Source organism: Megascapheus bottae, chromosome 22 (assembly GCF_031878675.1).
Source record: "Megascapheus bottae isolate mThoBot1 chromosome 22, mThoBot2.hap1, whole genome shotgun sequence".
NCBI lineage: Eukaryota > Metazoa > Chordata > Mammalia > Rodentia > Geomyidae > Megascapheus > Megascapheus bottae.
Window position 1 is genome coordinate 35,115,132 of NC_143530.1, and position 19,688 is coordinate 35,134,819.

Here is a 19,688-nt window from a genome sequence, read left to right on the forward strand (position 1 = left end):
TTCGTGCATGCTAGGCAAGCACTCTACTACTAGGCCAAATTTCCGGCCCCAAAGTATTATTTTATATGATAATATGCAAATTGCAATTGAGCCTTTGTGATCTGCTCCTAAAAATATCCTCCTTTGGACTCCCAATTTATCATGTCCAAGTATATATTTTTTTAAACATCCATTATGGTTACCTGTAGATTTTTAGGCACATTCTAGTTACCACACCGGAGGGAAACCATGCATTTTCTTTGGTTCTGGCTTACTTCACTTAATATAATTTTTTTCAAGTCTTCCATTGGTACAGTATCATTTTTTCCGATGGAAGAGTAGAATTCCATGGTGTGTGTGTGTGTGTGTGTGTGTGTGTGTGTACATTTTCTTGATCCATGAGTCCACTATGGGGTTGTTGACAGGTATGATGACTCCATATCTTAGTTATGGTAATTCTTCAGTGACATGGTGACATGGTTGTATTGGTAGCTTTGGTGTGGCGCATGGTTGTTTTTTTTTTTTTTTTTCCCTATTGGATAAATGCCCAGGAGTGGAATTTCTGGGTCATAGAGAAGCTCTATGAAAGACCTCAATGTAATATCAGATACCATGAAAATTTCGCAGTAAGGGATTGAGGAAACACTTGGGCTCCTAGGCATGGGTCAAAACTTCCAAAGTAAAAGTACAGAATCACAACAAATCAAAGAAAGATTAGATAAATGGGATCGCATGAAACTGAAGAGTTTCTGCATGACAAAGGACATAGCTAACAAGATAAATAGAAAGCCCACAAAAGGGGAGAAAATCTTTACTAGCTATGTATTCGACAGGGACCTTACATCTAAAATTTACTTAAGAGCTCAAAAAATTAAGTCTCCCCCAAAATAAGTCCTCAAAGGGTCAGTAGACAATTAATAAATGGGCTAAAGACTTAAAGAAAGATTTCTCAGAAGAAAAAATAAGAATGGCCAATAGACACATGAGGAAATGTTCAACCTGTCTGGTTATAAAAGAAATGCAAATCAAAACAACACTGAGATTCTTCCTCACCCGAGTTAGAATGGCTTTTATCAAGAAAACTAACAATAACAGATGCTAGCAGGGGTGTGGCCAAAAGGGATCACTACTACACTCAGCCTCCTGAGTAGATAGGATTACAGGTGTGAGCCATGAAGCCCCCCATAACCTTTTCTTAAAAAAAAAAGACCTAGCTATTCAGGAGACTGAGATCTGAAGATCACAGTTCAAAGCCAGCCCAGCACAAAAGGACCTGAGACTCTTATCTCAAATTAACCCCCAGAAAACGGGAAGTAGGGTTTGGCTCAAGGGTAGGGTGGTAGCCTTGAGCTGAAGAGCTCAGGGACAGTGCCCAGGCTGAGTTCAAGCACCATGACCCATAAAAAAAAGAGGGCCAGCAGCATGGCCCAGTAGTAGAATGCTTGCCTAGCATGCACGAAGCTCTAGATTCAATTCCTCTGTACAGCATACACAGGAAAAGCTGAAAGTGGTGCTGTGGCTCAAGTGGTAGAGTGCTAGCCTTGAGAAAGTCCAAAGGTAGCTAGGATTACAGGTGTGAGCTACCAAGCCCAGCTGCAATTTTCTTTTTTTTTTTTATGGACTTAAGTTTTTATTTACTTATTTCACTGTAGTCAGCCAGCAACTTTCTTAACACAATATTAAGTGATGACATAATATTTAATTGACAACAACTTAATCTTAAGCTGATCTCAATTTCTCTTTGTTATAATAGAGATGTGACAAGTAGTTTTATGAACCAAAAATAAAAAAATAGATTATTAGACTACAGAACATAGAAAGTTGTCATGCTGGCAATACATGGTTATTCTCCAAAAGGATCATAGTCAAATGTTCAGTTTATTTATTTTATTTAAATTTATCATGCTCATTTATAGTAAAATGGAGTAAGACAAGCACTTTTTAAATTACAGAAGTAATACGCAATCATTGTAAACACTTTACACAATACAGATGCATAAAGTTAAGAGCAAAATTACCCCATCGTGCTATTTCCTAGCGTAATTACTGTTTTATTGTTGGCCGTATATTCTTCCAAATTTCTGATATACATACGCTGACATTTATTGCAGTCATTGACAGTATTAAAACATTCGCAACATTTCACATCTTGCTCTCTCATTGATTGCTCTTTCATTTAGTGACATCTTGTCACACTGGCACATGTACCTCCATTTCATCTTTATAATGGCCGCATACTATGTGCATAACACAATTTCAGTATCCCATTTCCTTTGATGGACATTTGAGTTAGTTCCAACTTTCTCCCTGTTACAAACACTGTCGTAATGAGAGTTCCTGTATTGATGGTTTATGTCAAATGAGCCTTTACTGCTGTGAAAATGTGGCTTTGAAAATAATTGCTGGCAAGATGATTCTCAGTGTGCTGAAACATACAATATTTAAGCACCACTTACATTTTTAAACTTGAATTGAGTCATTTCCATTAAAAGCAGGTTACAATCACAATGATCTTTTCCTCTTATATAGGAATGAATCCTCTTGCTCCAGATGGGGTATAAAGCTCTTTAAATTGAAATTCATAGCATGGGGGCTTCCATGGCCCCTAACAGATGGAAGAACAATCTCATTGGATGGTTATGTAATTCAGTGATTATCTTGGAGCCCATCAGTAACAACAGGCAGAAGATGGACAGGGAAGGCTCTGTGGGCAAGGCAGGTGAACAAGCTGCGTTCACACACTTGTTAGCCTCAAGAGGCTCTGTCTGAGATCCAGGCAGTACTGTGTTGTCTGATTTAATGGCTAACCACGGAATCTTGGAAATCAAACATTTGGGTGCCTCTTGTAATTCAAAATGTTCTTCTAAGGGACTTTTGGAGGGGGTGCTTCCATCTCTCTGCAAGCCTCATTTTCACAAGTAGGTGAGACAATTCCTCAAGCAGAAGGTCTGGGATATTCATTCAATAGCTCCTTACTGAATATTATGTGCCAAGAATGATTCCAAGAACCAGGGATCCATTTTATATAAAACAGATGAGAAAATGTTTTCAGCTCTTTCAATTGTGATGCTGTTACCCAGCTCATCACTTGAATTACCTCACATCTGGGAAAAATTCGGCATTTCTGCATTGTATCTTCTTAGCATTGCAAGCCGACACCATGGCATATATGTTAACCAAATCTACTCTGAGCTTATCCACCATTTCTCCTGCCTGAAATTTGGCAGTGTTAGGACACATGTCAGAAATCACACACATGTCAGAGAATGACACACACGGTAAAAATGACACCTGCGCATGTCAAATGACACATGTGTCAGAAATGACATAAATGCCAGAAATGACATGTGTCAGAAATGTTCTACATTTCAGAAATGGCAAAAATGATATTCCTGCCAAAATGATACTCATGTCAGAATTGATGTACATGACAGAATGTCACACATGACAAAATGACACACATGTCAGAAATGGAATGCATGTCAGAAAGTACTCATGTGTCAGAAACGACATATGTGTCAGAAATTACGCATGTGTCAGAAATGGCATGTCAGAAATGAAAGGACACTGAAGTCAACTTGCCTTCATCTCTTCCTTCTTTCCTTTTCTTGTTTCTACTCCCTCCCTCTTTCCCTTTCTCCTTCTCTTCTTCCCTTCTTCTCTCCTACCCTCCCTTCCTTCCTTTCCTCTCTTCCTTCCTCCCCATTTTTTCTTTATCCTATAGTAATACCTACAGAAAGCATCTAAAACAGCAATCTAATAATACTCAGCACCAAATAACATTTTATTGGTTAAATGTCTACAAATATTTATGGCCAAGATTTCAAACTCTAGGAGAGATTTTTTGAATAAAATGCGATTTTTACTTTCTAAGATCTATCTAGTTAAGAGATAGGGATAACAAGTTGGACACTGGTGGCTCATGCCTGCCACCCTAGCTACTAAAGAGACTGAGATCTGAGGACGCTTGTTCAAAGTTTGCTTGGTTAGGAAAGTCTGTAAGACTTTTATGACTCTCATCTCCAATTAAGTATCACAAAAACATTTAATTTAAGCTTCTGATTTGAGCTGTGGCTCAAGTGGTATAGTTCTAGCCTTGGGCAACAAGGCTCAGGGATAGTGCCCAGGCCCTGTGTTCTAGCTTCAGAACGAACACACACACACACACACACACACACACACACACACACACACACACACACACAGAGAAAAGGAGGGAGGAAGGGAGGGAGGGAGGGAAGGAGGGAAAGAGAGAGAGGCACAAACCTTAACAATTGCCTTAAGAATTATATATAGAGAGCATCTTTCTATATAAACTTTTCATTCCCATTCTCTTTTTCTATCAACTGACTTTGGACTTCAAATTTATATAAAAGTAACAGACCAGAGAAGGCAAAACAATGTGTGTGTGTGTGTGTGTGTGTGTGTGTCTGTGTGTGTGTGTGTCTGTGTCTGTGTGTCTGTGTGTGTGTGATGAATCAGAAAATTACTTTTCTAATCCTTTTAAGTGTGTGCTTGGAGGAAGTATTGACAAATGCTTTATTTTTCTTTGCAAGGTTGGCATAAATAATTCAGGACACAAATGAGCTAGTGTCATTATAATCCACTCTCTGGTCTCTGTATGTAGGAGTACATCAGTGGGACATAAGCATTATTAAAAATAATTATGAAGAGCCAGGCACTGGTGGCTCATGCTTGTAGCTAGCTATGTAGGAGGACCCCACAAGACTCAATCTCAAGTTAACTAACAAAATGCTAGACTGGTGGTATGGTACAAGTGGCAGAGCTCCAGCCACAGGTAAGCTGACAGAATGCAAAACCTTGAGTTCAAGCCCTGAAACACATAAACACTCAGACACAGACAGAGACACATAATAATTTACTGTAAAGACTTCCATTTCTTGGTGATTCTGAAAAGTGGCTTTTATCTGCTCTTATAGGTTTGATGAACTTAATTTTGGGTAAAATTATGACATATTTTGCTATTAAAGATCATTTAGCTTTATTTGATCTTTAATTTTCTTTCTGCCATTTAAAGGCAGCAAAAAAAGTTGTGGTTGTCTACGCAGATCAGAATCTATTTTTCCAAGTCAGTAGCCTAATCTAAAATCACTCTTCTTCGGCAGATGTGTGGTATTTATTGCAGAGTTGCTAGATAACCTAAATTTTCCTTCTGATGTGTCTGGTCATTTCAGGAACAGCAACTAAATCAAAAGGCTTTTCTGATGCTTTTTACACCACTACACTGAAATATGCCATAACAAACATACTGAAATCTTTTCCTCCTTAGGTCACTTTTAAGGTGCTACCTATAGATGGCAGTAAGTGACCAGTCTGCTAAATCTCCCGACGTTCCAGCCAGTGCCTATAGTGGATCTGTTGTCAAACTCTGGCAAGCAGAAGACCTAAAAGAGAATAAATCACCTCTCTGGGAATGATTCATTTCTTTGTCCGAGTTGCAGCTTATTTCTTCATGTCTGAAGGACTTTCTTCTTTGTTTTTCAGAGTCATAAGAGAAGAATTCTCACATACCCAAAGGAGGACAGGGCAGAGCAGGCCCTAAGCTCAGGCCTTCCTCCTCTGGATTCCCCAGCACTCTTAGACCTTGATCTTCGCCTCTGAGCATTCCAAAAACACAGCCCCATCTGACCTCCCAGCAGACTGAACCCTCGGCCAACCCACACCTTGATTTCTGCTGACCATGACAAGCCCTCTGTAGTTTGGAGTGTCAACCTGCACAATTTAAAGCAGGCATTAGTTGTATGTGTATATATACACACATATATTTGTTCTGTGCTGGCTATTTGTCAAGAACTATGCCAACTACGTACACACAATCTCATTCGCTATGCATTGTAATTTGTATGTGATTCATATACAATATGAATTGTATATTATGAATCACATTTGACTATTGAGGAAATAGAAATAAACTACGTTGACTAAAGCCCCAAATCCAGTTTAAAATGCTTGGTTAGTTTAAAGGGACTCTTTGTTTAGGACAGCGGGGATATGTGTTTCTTCAGCTAGCATGTCTGATGAAGGCCATATGCATTACACGTTATAAATGCTCCAGATTCTTGAAGACTATAATGAGATACCTACATAATTTTAAAAAAAAGATATCAAGGCAATGGAATTTGAGAAAACTCCAGTGACCATCACTGGAATCCTCGGAAGGCATTAGAATGGAAGAGTTAGTTAGCATGGAAATGGGATGGAGCTGGTAGGAATGGAAACTGAGTAAGCTCCTGGTCTCCCTTATTGGTGTGATACTGACTTGGCTACTGTCCTCACATGGCAAGGGACAAGTTGTAGAGAACAGGATGCTCAAGCATTCATGGCAAGGTAGGATCTGGATCGTCTCTCTGTGCATCTGGGAGTATTGTTAATGTTAGACAGGTATACACAAGCAGGAATGAGGAAATGTTCCCGACTACAGCATTCCATTTTTACAAACTATCATAAAACACTGGAGGACCTATACCCTGGCCCAAGGATCAACACAACAGCCCCACAGGCTCCTTATGCAGCCCATTCCCCAAATCAAGAGTGAGCATTTTTTCTTGAGGGTACACTGTTATGTGACCTTCCACTGGTTTTTCTAAGCCAGGAAGATCAAAGAGGATCAAATGCGCAGGCATGTGGGTTTTCACATCTGGGAGACACTGCGTCTTCCTCTTCCTCCTCCTTTTTGTGTATGTATAAAGGGAAAAGGGTTTCAGTTTCATACCACCTAGTAACCCTACCCTCATGGATAAAACGCTAAGTTCTAACACCTTCCATACGGTTAGTCTTTACTTGAACTCCCTGCTACAGCTTTCAAGGTGTACTGTCCTGTTTAGGAAGTTAATTCTCACACCGCTCCTCCCTCACCTCCCCATCACCCTTGGAGGTATACTTGCATACTTGCTTTGCTACTGAATACTCTTTATGTATCTTTCTCCTCTTTGTGGTCCTTTTGTGCAATGGTTTTTGTTGTTGTTTGTTTTTGTTTTGTTTCGCCACACTCAGGACTGGACCCAGGAACCAAAGAACACCTGGAACATCCCCTACACCAACAACAGACTTAAGCCTCTGAGAGCATCAGCAAAGATTGTTTCTAAGAATCCAAAGCTTACAAATGGCCAATAAACATACACAAAGACGCCCAATTGTATTAGTCCATAGGGAAATGTAGATCAAACTCCCAAAGGTAATTGCATCATATAACTAGGTTGGCTAGAATCAAAAAGTCAGTTAACAGATGTTGGTGAGGATGCAGAGAAATTGGAATCCTCACACCCTGCTAGTGGAACTAAACAATGGTGTATCCACTTCAGGAAAGAGTCTGGTAGTTCTCAAAATGGTTAAATATAGAGTTATTTCCACTCTCAAGTGCATACCCAATGGAAAGGAAACTGTATATCTATATAAAATCTGTATGTGAATGATTACCATAGCATTATTTATTTATTTTTTATATAAAATTGTCAGATTTTTTTTATTGTAATTAATAAAAGGGTTACATGATATTTGCCAGATAGAAGGTGCATTAATTCACATATATTGATACCCTTTCACATGTCTTGGTCCCCATTACCCTCCCCTACACCCCCCCATCTTGGTTTTTCCCCCCTTCCCTGTCCAATTTCAAATAACCAACTACAAATAAATCCAATACATCAGATAACAAAGTGAGATATTGTCACAATATGAGATGACCAAGGGACAGCAAAAGAGGTGAGAGATAACATAGTACATTAAGGACAACAATTATTCATTGTATGGCTTTTGTTTCAATATCCTGGAGGTCTTTTCAATTAGCTTCATACTATATGGCCTTATGGATCAAGGTTTTGTCTATTGCAGATCTCTGCTAGTAGAGCCCAAGGTTTCTACTGATTATGACAAATGAGGGAAACCATTGAGCCTAATTTCCTTTGAGTCTGGCTTACTTCACTTAATATGATTTTTTCTAAGACTTTCCATTTCCTAACAAATGGGGCGATGTTGTTTTTTCTGACAGCAGCATAGAATTCCATTGTGTACAAATACCACAACTTGTTGATCCACTCATCAACTGAGAGACATCTAGGTTGGTTCCATATTTTTGCTATGGTGAATAATGCTGCAATGAACATTGTTGTGGTAGTGGATTTAGTATGCCCTAGTTTCTGGATGGTTGGGTAAATGCCAAGAAGCGGAATTGCTGGGTCATAGGGGAGTCTCTATGTTTAGCCTTTTGAGGCATTGCCATGTTGCTTTCCATAGTGGTTGAACGAGTTTGCACTCCCACAACAGTGTAGTAGGGAATCCCTCCTGGCCACATCCCCTCCAGCATCTGTTGTTATTCGTTTTCCTGATCCTGGCCATTCTAACTGGAGTGAGGTGGAATCTTAGAGTTGTTTTGATTTGCATTTCTTATATGACCAGAGATGTTGAACATTTCTTCATGTGTCTATAGGCCATTTTTGTTTCTTCTTCAGAGAAGACTCTCTTTAAGTCTTTGGCCCATTTTTTAATGGGATGGTTGTTACTTTGGAGATTAGTTTTGGAGTGATTCAATTTTTTGAGCTGTTGATATATTTTAGATATGAGGCCTTTGTCCGTTGTTTGGTTGGTGAAGATCTTCTCCCACTCTGTAGGCTTCCTAATTAATTTACTAGCTATATTCTTTGCCATACAAAAGCTCTGCAGTTGAATGCAGTCCCACTTATCCAGCCTTTCTCTTATTTGCTGTGATTCTTGGTCCTTATTAAGAAAGTTTCCACCTGTGCCAAGGAGGCCTAGTGTATCTCCTATTCCTTCTTGTAAAGTTTTCAGTGTGTCAGCTTTTACCTCCAGGTCTTTGATCCATTTGGAGTTAATTCTAGTACAGGGTGACAAAGAAGGATCCAACTTAAGTTTTCTGCATGTGCTTAACCAGTTCTGCCAGCACAGCTTGTTGAAGAGGCTCTTTCTTCCAGTCTATTTTTTTGGCTCCCTTGTCAAAGATTAGGTGGCTACAGGTCTGTGGTTTAATATCTGGGTCCTCAGTTCTATTCCATTGGTCTTCAGGCCTGTTCTTGTGCCAGTACCAAGCTGTTTTGATTATTATAGCTCTGTAATAGAGTCTAAAGTTTGGTATTGAAATTCCTCCTGTGCTGTTCTTTCTGCTAAGAAGTGTTTTTGCTATACAGGGTCTTTTATTATTCCATATGAAATTTTGGATTGCCTCTTCTATTTCTTTAAAGAATGACATTGGGATGTTGATGGGTATTGCATTGAATTTGTAGATAGCCCTTGGCAAGATTGTCATTTTTCACAATGTTGATTCTTCCAATCCAGGAGCATGGGAGGTTTTTCCATTTCCTTAGTTCTGCTTTAATTTCCTTTTTTAGTGTTTTATTCATCAAAAAGGTCCTTTGCATTCTTAGTTAAGCTAATTCCTAGGTACTTTATTTTTTTTGAGGCTATTGCGAAAGGAGTTGCTTTCCTGATTATTGCCTTGTTCCTCTCACTATTGGCGTAGAGGAAGGCAGTTGATTTTGGGGGGTTAATTTTATAGCCTGCTACTCTTCCAAAGTTTTGAATCAGCTCAAGGAGCTTGGGCGTGGAGTCTATAGGATTCTTTAAATACAGAATCATGTCATCTGCAAAGAGGGATAGTTTTACTTCCTCTTTCCCTACTTGCATCCCCTTTATGCTTTCTTCTTGCCTTATTGCACTGGCTAGGAATTCTAATACTATGTTAAAGAGGAGTGGAGAGAGTGGGCATCCTTGTCCATAGCATTATTTATAATAGTCTAAACAAAGAAACAATGTAAACATCCATTAATTAGTGGGTGAACTCATTCATATACTAGAATATCATTCAGCAATTAAAAAGGCCTGAAGTAAATTCATACTACAATGCAGATGAACTTTGGAAATATTATAGTAAGTGAAACAACCCAGTCAAGACTAAATGAAATGAACTCTAGGATATGGAAACAACAGGCTTATCTTGTGTGATTGCTGTTCATAATGTACTATGTTATTTCTCTTATCTTTTTTGCCCTTATGGCTAATCTCATGTTGTTATTGTATCTGACTTTGTTACCTGGTATATTGTATATACATTTATTTGTTTATTTGAAATAGGGAAGGGAAGCAGGGGAAAACAAGATGATTGGGAGGGACAAAACATGAGAAGGGTTATCATTGTGAGAGAAGTAATGCACCTACTACCTGACAGATGTAACTGTAACCCCTCTATATATTATCCTGACAATAAAAAAGAATCCAGTCAAATTTGTATAAGTATAAATGTATTTATAATGAACTATCTAGAACAGGTAAATCTGTAGAGACAGGGAATTGATTAGTAGCTGGCTACAGCTGGAGGTAGATGTGAGGGGATAGGAGGATGGGAGCTACATGTTATGGGATTTATTATTTTTTGTGTGTGTGTATTGATGGGGTATGGAATCCAGGGCTTTGAGTTCATGCTCTATGACTGGAACCACACTTTCAGTTCTGACTGACTGCTGGTTAACTGGAAATGAGTCTCACAGATTTGTTTCCCCTGGGCTGGCTTCCAAGAGGTAATCCTCAGGGCTCAGCCTCCTGTGTAGCTAGGGTTATAGACATGAACCACTGGTACCAGACTGGAGTTCATCCTGAAAGCGATAACATATTCCAGAACACATCATGGTAATAGTTGCCTGAATCTATGGGGATAACAAAACTCACCGAATTAATGCATGTACAGCAAGTGAATTAAGTGGTATGTGTATTATAGGTCAATTAAGTTGTTTTTTTTTTAAAAAAATTAAAGAATCTCTAGTCTGCTTTTACTACTTATGTTACATACAGTTTATTTGTTAGGTCCTGTTCTAAATTTTCAAGCATATGTTAACTCTTCCAATCTTCATAACGATCTCACCCAGGCAAAAAAATTAGCCCTCTCTCACTGCTGGGGAAACCATGACACAGGAGAAGGAACCATGTCCAAGGTTCCTTAGCTTGGGGCAAGCCTGCATTAGAGTCTCTTGTGTAGAAGTGGGGGTGGGAGGCTGCAGAACCTCTGCTTTAATCATAGCCCAGATGGCCTGGGAGAGAGGAGATGGTTGTGTGCAATCACCTACTCAAACCCACGTTCATTTTATCTACGAGAAAATGAGATATGCTTAGAGTACGGCTGGCACAGAGCCAGGTCTGCTACTCAAAACTGGGACTGCATTGCATAGTATCATGTGGCTGTCAGAGGCTCAGTGCATGTACATTCAGAGCCATTTACACAAGATGCAGCCTTTTAAAATTTATTTCTTAGAATTCATCATTGTTTTTGAATCAGCTAAATTAGGTGACAACTCATAAATGACAGCGAGTGGGTATTAAAAAGAGGGTAATGAAATAGCAGACTATAAAACTGGCCAGGGATTTGGGAGTCTATAGAAGAAATAATATCTCCTGAAAGTGTATCTCCTGAAATAATATACAAGCACAGACACCAACATGTTGGTTCTCAAACATTTAAATGGGAGCATCTCATATTTTGGAATTAGGGATAGCCAACCTATTTTAGGTATTCTAGATCCACATTTGTTTCCCTGTTAAATTTAGAGAAGAGGGGATGACTAGGTGTCTGTGGAGGTAGATGAGAAGTGTAAACATTCCTTATCTTTTACAAAAGTGCCTAAAAGTCATGAGGAATGAAAGAAAGCCTTGTGAATTCACATGTGATCCAGGGATCAAGTTCTCTGCCATTGCTCTTTCCAGTTGTCTTTCTGGTATCATGCTCCTTTATTTACCTCTCTCAGCTTCTATAGCTTCTGTGCTGCACTGATCTCTTTATAAGATGACAGATAGTTTGCTCCAGGGTCTTCTGAGCTTTCTTTGAGGCCATCTTTCTGCTTCCTGGCATTTAAATCATCCTTCTGAAATTGCTCAATTGCCTTGTTCATTTCCACTGTGGTTCCTTGAAGGGCTCCAAATGGAAGCTTAGTTTCAAAGAGCCCTCTGATATTTGCAGTCCTTTATGTGATTTGTAACCTTGAAGGTTTCCCTTAAGGGAATTTATACCTGTGGGCAGTGTTAGATTGCAGCATGTTCAAAAGGATACTGTGGTTGGTGTGTGAATACAAGACATGAGGAGGAGAAAACTCATGCACAAGTTAATAAAACTAACTTGACGTGAGAAATGGCAACTACAACAATACACACTCAGGAGAAGAGGAGGCATCCTGTGAAGCTGTGAGAAAATAGAAGTTATAGAAAGTGATTAGAAGTTGAGGGGCTTAGTTTGAATGAAAGCGAACAGTCATGGGAAGATTGAAAAGAATTTTCCCATCGATTATGACAGGTCTCTAGATCCACTGATTATACACAAGTCACTATTGGTTTAGCAACCAACATGAAAGGAATGATTATCAATAGCTTTTCAGTTGAATTTAGGTAAATATAAGATGAATGTTTTCAGTAATAATGTAGAAAGGCACCACAAACAAAGTCTGACGTCAGGTGAAGAATTTAGATTCAGCCTTTCATCATCATCTCCTTTGATAATAATGCCAGAGATAATGATAATGTCTGCAGTGGGTTATTATTATTTGGTTAGATTTGGATAACTCTACAAAGGACATCCTTTGGTCCTGATTTCTTTTTTCTTTCTTTTTTTTGGGGGGGGGCGGTTCATGGGGCTTGAACTCTGGGCCTAGGCGCTGTTCCTGAGCTCAAGGCTGCCTCCCCACCTCTGAGCCACAGCCCTATTTCCCATTTTTCTAGTGTTTAATTGGAGATAGGAGACTCACAGTGTTTAGTCCCCGGGCTGGCTTTGAACTAGAATCCTCAGATCTCAGCCTCCTGAGTAGCTAGGATTATAGCTGTAAGCCACTGCACCCAGTTTATTTCTAATGATCTGCTTGGCCGCACTGATCTGGTCTAGGTGACACCTTTCGGACTATCATTTCCCCTCTTCTTCCACTAAGAGCCTCCATTATTTTTTTCTCAGTAGCAATGTGGCCAGACATAGGCAATGATGTAACTGATTTCTGTCAATAGTGGTTTCAGAATTTACCCCCCACCCCCAAACACAGAGGCTGATCCAGTTGAGAAATGATTGACTTGGGATATAAGATCTGGTTCAGCCTGCTACAATTTAGCCTTTTGAGGGGTTCCAAGCAAAATGTTCCTCTCTGATAAAAAGAAGTGGCAGCTGCAAGAGAGAAATAACTTTTGTTACAAGCCTTTCACCTGTGTTCCTGGTGGTTCATAAACACATGAAGGGTGCAGCCATGCCAGCTGTTTTGTGCTTAGAGGGGCTGTAACACTACCTGGTGGAGCACTGAGCAGAAGACAGCAAGGGCTCAGGCTTCACTGATATTCTGAGCTGCTGGAAATGCCTGTCCAGGGTCAGTTTATAAAATAGATTCTTACTCTTGGACCTGTGTTTAGTCCATTCTTTCCTGCTTTGTAGTTAATGCATCCTACCTGAAACAAGCACTTTAATAAGTCAACATTTGCCTCCATGAATGCAAAACCAGCCAGTCCCATTCATCTAGGGTGTATTGTGATGAGTTTGTCCTTGTATCCCCTGAGGCTCCACTGGCTTTCTGCTCCCTAGCATTTCAATCATTCTAATTATACAATTTTGTGCACACGCATTAGAGTTTCACAAATCAAACCCCTGAAGAGAAAACAAAATCAAATTAAAAGTTTGCTTAAACAAATTGATCCTATGAAATCCTTTTGGAGTGAGAGCTGATGAAACAATATGTCTCCAGAGCTGGGTGCTCAGGGCTGTGAGACAGGGCAGACATCCAAGAAAGGAAAAGAAAAGAAAAGACCTCCAGGAAAAGAAGCACATACAAGTAATTAGGGGCTCGGGAAAAGAAGCTCAGATTGCAACTCCAATGTTGTGTTTTGTACCAGTCAGAGTGCAGAGCAATGAGGCAACGTAATTTCCAGGCCATATTCTGACAATTTGGCACCTCTTTAGTTTGCCTTTATCCCAAACCTCAAACAACCAAGTGCAGTTTGTGACGGAATATAGAAAGACAAAACTAACCTTTGAAGGGTTGCGATTTTATTTGACAAATAAACATAATGTCACAGCAAAGCCCCTGAGGAAATGTATGCTTGGGGTGGGAGTTTTACATGAAATTCGATATTCAACACAGTAACTTCCCATGAAAGGCTTAGATGGAATTTGAAGGTAAGACACTGAATTTTGTGGTGTAAAAGCTTTTACTCTAGGTATATATGCACATACCACTCTTGCACAAAATGCAAGATTGTGAGCTCATTAACAGACAAATTACATGCTTATGGAAGATGAAGGAGGGGTGAGAGATTACTTCCTGAAGTAGGCTTTGAAGGTGGGTCAACTTTGAAGCTAGGAAAGTCAGGTAAAAAAGGCACTCAGGGGAAGACAAGCAAGTTACCAGAAAATAATTCTGTAATTTCATTGAGAGCAGGGTATGAAGATGGTTCGGGGGAGGTTACAATGGAGAAAGCACATTTTACCAGACATAGAGAGCAAGGCGGCCAAGGCTGTGATTCCACCAGCACTGGGGAGTCATGGAGTGTTTTGGAGCAGGATGTGAGGTATTCAAGGGATATCAAGATAACGACATCTAGGTTGGTTCCATATCTTTGCTATGGTGAATAGTGCTGCAATGAACAATGTTGTGCTAGTGGATTTAGTATGTCCTTGTTTCTGGATGGTTGGGTAAATGCCAAGTAGTGGAATTGCTGGGTCATAGGGGAGTTCTATGTTTAGCCTTTTGAGGAACTGCCACACTGCTTTCCATAGTGGTTGAACGAGTTTGCACTCCCACCAACAGTGTAGTAGTGATCCCTCCTGGCCACATCCCCTCCAGCATCTGCTGTTATTCGTTTTCCTGATCCTGGCCATTCTAACTGGAGTGAGGTGGAATCTTAGAGTTGTTTTGATTTGCATTTCTTTTATGACCAGAGATGTTGAGCATTTCTTCATGTGTCTATAGGCCATTTTTGTTTCTTCTTCAGAGAAGACTCTCTTTAAGTCTTTGGCCCATCTTTTAATGGGATGGTTGTTACTTTGGAGGTTAGTTTTGGAGTGATTCAATTTTTTGAGTTGTTGATATATTTTAGATATGAGGCCCTTGTCTGTTGTTTGGTTGGTGAAGATCTTCTCCCACTCTGTAGGCTTCCTGATTAGTTTACTAGCTATGTCCTTTGCCATACAAAAGCTCTGCAGTTGAATGCAGTCCCACTTATCCAGCCTTTCTCTGATTTGTTGTGATTCTTGGTCTTTATTAAGAAAGTTTCGACCTGTTCCAAGGAGGTCTAGTGTATCTCCTATTCCTTCTTGTAAAGTTTTCAGAGTGTCGGTTTTTACCTCCAGGTCTTTGATCCATTTGGAGTTAATTCTAGTACAGGGTGACAAAGAAGGATCCAACTTTAGTTTTCTGCAGGTGCTTAACCAGTTCTGCCAGCACAACTTGTTGAAGAGGCTGTCTTTCTTCCATTCTATTTTTTTGGCTCCCTTGTCAAAGATTAGGTGGCCATAGGTCTGTGGTTTAAAAGTCCCTCAGTTGATGAGTGGATCAACAAGTTGTGGTATTTATACACAATGGAATTCTATGCTGCTGTCAGAAAGAATGACATCGCCCCATTTGTTAGGAAATGGAAAGACTTAGAAAAAATCATATTAAGTGAAGTAAGCCAGACTCAAAGGAACTTAGGCTCAATGGTTTCCCTCATTTGTCATAATCAGTAGAAACCTTGGGCTCTACTAGCAGAGATCTGCAATAGAGCAAAATCTTGATACATAAGGCCATATAATGTGAAGCTAATTGAAAGGACCTCCAGGATATTGAAACAAAAGCCATATAATGAATGATTGTTGTCCTTAATGTACTATGTTGTCTCTCATCTCCTCTGCTGTCCCTTGGTTATCTCATATTGGTATAGTATCTCACTTTGTTATCTGATATATTGAATTTATTTGTATTTGGATATTTGAAATTTGATAGGGAAGGGGGGAAAACGAAGACTGATGGGGGGGTGTGGGGGGGGAAGGGAAATGGGTACCAATACATGTGAAAGGGTATCAATGTATGTGAATTAATGCACCTTCTATCTGGCAAATATCATGTAACCCTTTCACTAATTACAATTAAAAAAAAAGATAACGACAATGAAAGCAAACTGACTAAACTGCTTGACCATTTAAGAAGGCATTGTTCAGACACCATGAAGGTTACTAGATTAGCTAGTCAGGTTTTTGTTACTATATCAAATATGTAAGATAAACTTATAGAGAAGAAAGGCTTATTTTGGTTCAGTATTAAAGGTTTCTATTACTGACAAGCTTCTCTGGGGCTCAATGAGACAGGTTACCACAGCAGAGCTGTGGGGCAAAGCCATTCACCACACAGTCTGGATGTGGAAAAATAGGAGCGGGGGAGGGGGGTCCCATGATCTCCTTCAAGGGCATACATGCCTCTCCTTTCATGACTGTAAGATCTCCTATTAAGCCTCACCATTTAGAGTTTCTGCCACCTCTCAGTAGCATCAGGCCGGAGACGAAGCCTTTAATATGTGGGCCTTTGGGGGAAACCAAACTAGAGCATTGGGATCTTAGAAATGCAAGTGAGTAGGAGGTATATTAGAAATGCACATGTAAAGATGGCATGATTAGAATGGCAAGTGGCCGCAGCTAGGGGAGAAGACAGTTTATTCCAGCTCTGTTTAGGAAGCATGGGTTTCTGAAAGGAGGAAGCACCTCCTTCCCAGGCAGAAGGTTTTGTTTTCATTAAAATCAAACTGCCCCAGTGAATGTCTTTCCTGTGAAGTGAGTTAACTGAAGCCCCTTGTGATTCGAAGATCTCCATCAGCTGTCACAACAGGCAGCTTTGGTGGGTTCCTGGCTTCACGCCAACGGGCAAGCTGTCTGGGATGCGGTGGACAATGGCTTGAGTCTTGGTGGTGCTGGGTAGAATCCAGGGAAAGCTGGACTGGCACCAATGGGCCTCTTCACTTCCAAGCCACTTCATTATTAATCTCATTCAGCTCTAATATTTGCTGAGCTCCTTTGAGGGAAGTCTCATCAAGAATGTCAAAGAACACTTGAGAAAGGATGTATGAGGGTGTACAGCCACCTCCAGGATACAGTCCGAGCTTCTCAGCTGCAAGAACAAGGGTTCCTTAAGGGGAGTAAGGCAATGACAGCATTGGTAACTGAGAGTTTCCAGGGAGAGGTAAAATCCAGGCTGTATGCAATCCTGGGCACTGTGAAAGTATTTTTTATTTTTTTCAGGGCTAAATGTTAGTACCTTAAGTTTTAATCTTGTGAAGGAAAAATGAATTTTCCTCATTTTCAGATATGTATCAATTGGTAGGGTTTCCTGACACCAGCCTCTGAATGAATGCCCTGAATTCTGGCAGGTGAAATGGAGCACTGAGAACTTGATATGTTCTCACTGCAGACCTCTGTGTCTCTCTCCATCGGAAGTGACCCCTTTCCATTGTCCTTACAGCACCACCTCCAGCCTCCCCTCCTTAGTGCCCCTCAGGGTCCAAAGCATGGTGATTGAAACAGAGCACCTGCCATCTCAGTGGTCACTGACTGTCACCCTAATCTTCTCCGCAGCAGTCTTTCCTCAGGGCTGGGGCCACCCTTTACTCATCTCAGAATCTCCAGCCTGACCTAGAGATTACACATGTAGAAGAAGCAACACTTAGTTTAGAAAGGAATACAAGCACTGAATCTGCTCACTTGTAACAGATAACAAGCATGCATCTTACACAGTGGACATTCCTGCTCTAAACATGTCTTTTCTCATGCTGACAGATCTGTGGCTCCTCTTACTCAAGGATGACATATTGGGCACATTCTATGACCTGCATTCAGCCCTTCTGCTAATTCAAATTCCAATGTGGGTTCCAGTCTTTTGTTGGTTAACAAAAAGAGGGTGGGGGGCTGGGAGTTTGGCCTAGTGGTAGAGTGCTTGCCTAGCATGCACAAAGACCCGGGTTTGATTTCTCGGTACCATATACATAGAAAAACTGGAAGTGGTGCTGTGGCTCAAGTGATAGAGCACTAGTCTTGAGGAAAGCCCAAGGACAGTACTCAGGCCCTGAGTTCAAGCCCCAGGACTGGCCAAAAAAAAGTTGTTATAAGATTATTTTACAGCATTCAAGAGCTGCAAGTGAAGAATGACAGCCAACTATCTGGGGATTGAACCCAACTCTGTGCTTGCTAGGCAGGTGCCCCACTGCAGCAAACCATTTTGCTATAGCTACTTTTGTGATAAGTCTCCTTTTTTTTTTCCCTGGCTGACTTGGGACTTCAATCCTCCTATTTCTGTTTCCTACCAACGCTGGAAAAACAGGCAAGGATCACCTCCCCCCACTTTTTTTTTTTTTCTAAAAGAGAGGTAGTGTCTTGAGAACTTTTGTTTTAACCCAGACTGGCTGTCAGCAATGTTCAATCCTGCCTATCATTGTCTCTTGAGTAGTTCGGGTTACAAGTATGAAGTAGGGCACTCAGCTACCGATAATTATTATCGTGTTGAACAGAGATCTTGTTCAACTCTCCAGAACAGTTTCTTCCAAGGATCAGCACTCCACCTGCTGAAAGCACCAGAGATCTCTGTCTACACTTGCCTGATTTTTGTTTGCTTGTTTTTGTTTTGTTTTATTTTTTTTTAACAAACAATGCAGGATGCCCAGGGAAATGTGAATTTCAGATGAACAAAAATAATATTTTTTATTGGTATTGTAAAGTTGATATGCAGAAGTGCTACACTTCCACGAAATCAGGTAATGAGTAATGAGTACAATTCTTTTTGAACCATGTTCTCCCCTTCCATTTTTCTCTCCCTGTTTTTCCCTCCCATCCCCAACCACAAGATACCAAATTCATTTTGTCACATAGTGTCTAGTGAGTATCGCTGTTGTGATACTCCTTGTTCCACCATAATTAATGTTTAAGTACCTATATGTCATGCAGGTTGTCTGTTCAGTATTATTTTATCTGGCAATCCTGCCCTTGTCTGGAGTTGTCCCCTTCTCAGCGAACAGAGCTTATTTGTGAACTACCACATTGGGCTGCAGTGAGCATACGTATGGCTGGGTAATTCCTGTGATCTGTGCCCATCTACCCAAGCAAGGTATGCTCTGGATAACAAGGCACCAAGGAAAAATGCTGCCATGTATCTTCCTTCTGACACATTGCATGCTTCATCCACCAAGAGCCTGTCTGGTGACAACATGCTTGGCTTGCTTTTGATGGTATAGATTTCTTCCTTTATAGTGTTCAAAAGATCTAGTCATCAAGACGACCTTTGAAATAGCTTTGCTATTGTAATGACGTGTGCCCCACGCAATTTGCCTTTGATATCTCTTCTAGCTCTTGCTTCCATTGTATTGTGACATAAGTGTCTCATGGAGTTTCTGACCCATGAGTTCCCCTGAATGAGCAAGTTCGTGTTCATGAAATCTTTACTGGAGACAGGGAGAGGCCTCAGCAATCCTCATTTTAAAGATGTGAGAACTAGTCACAAACCCATTCTTGCCCTGCTAAGCATTGATCTGCAGGTGTGTCAGAGATCATTAAATAAATGAAGTATGTATTTTAAACAGACAATACAGGAAGTGTATCACATTTTAATACAGTTTTGTTGTATGGTAATGAGGCTTGAACTCAGGTATGGATGCTGTTTCTACCACTTACAATATATTTCTACTTTTGTTTTCTTTTCGTTTCTTTTTTTTTA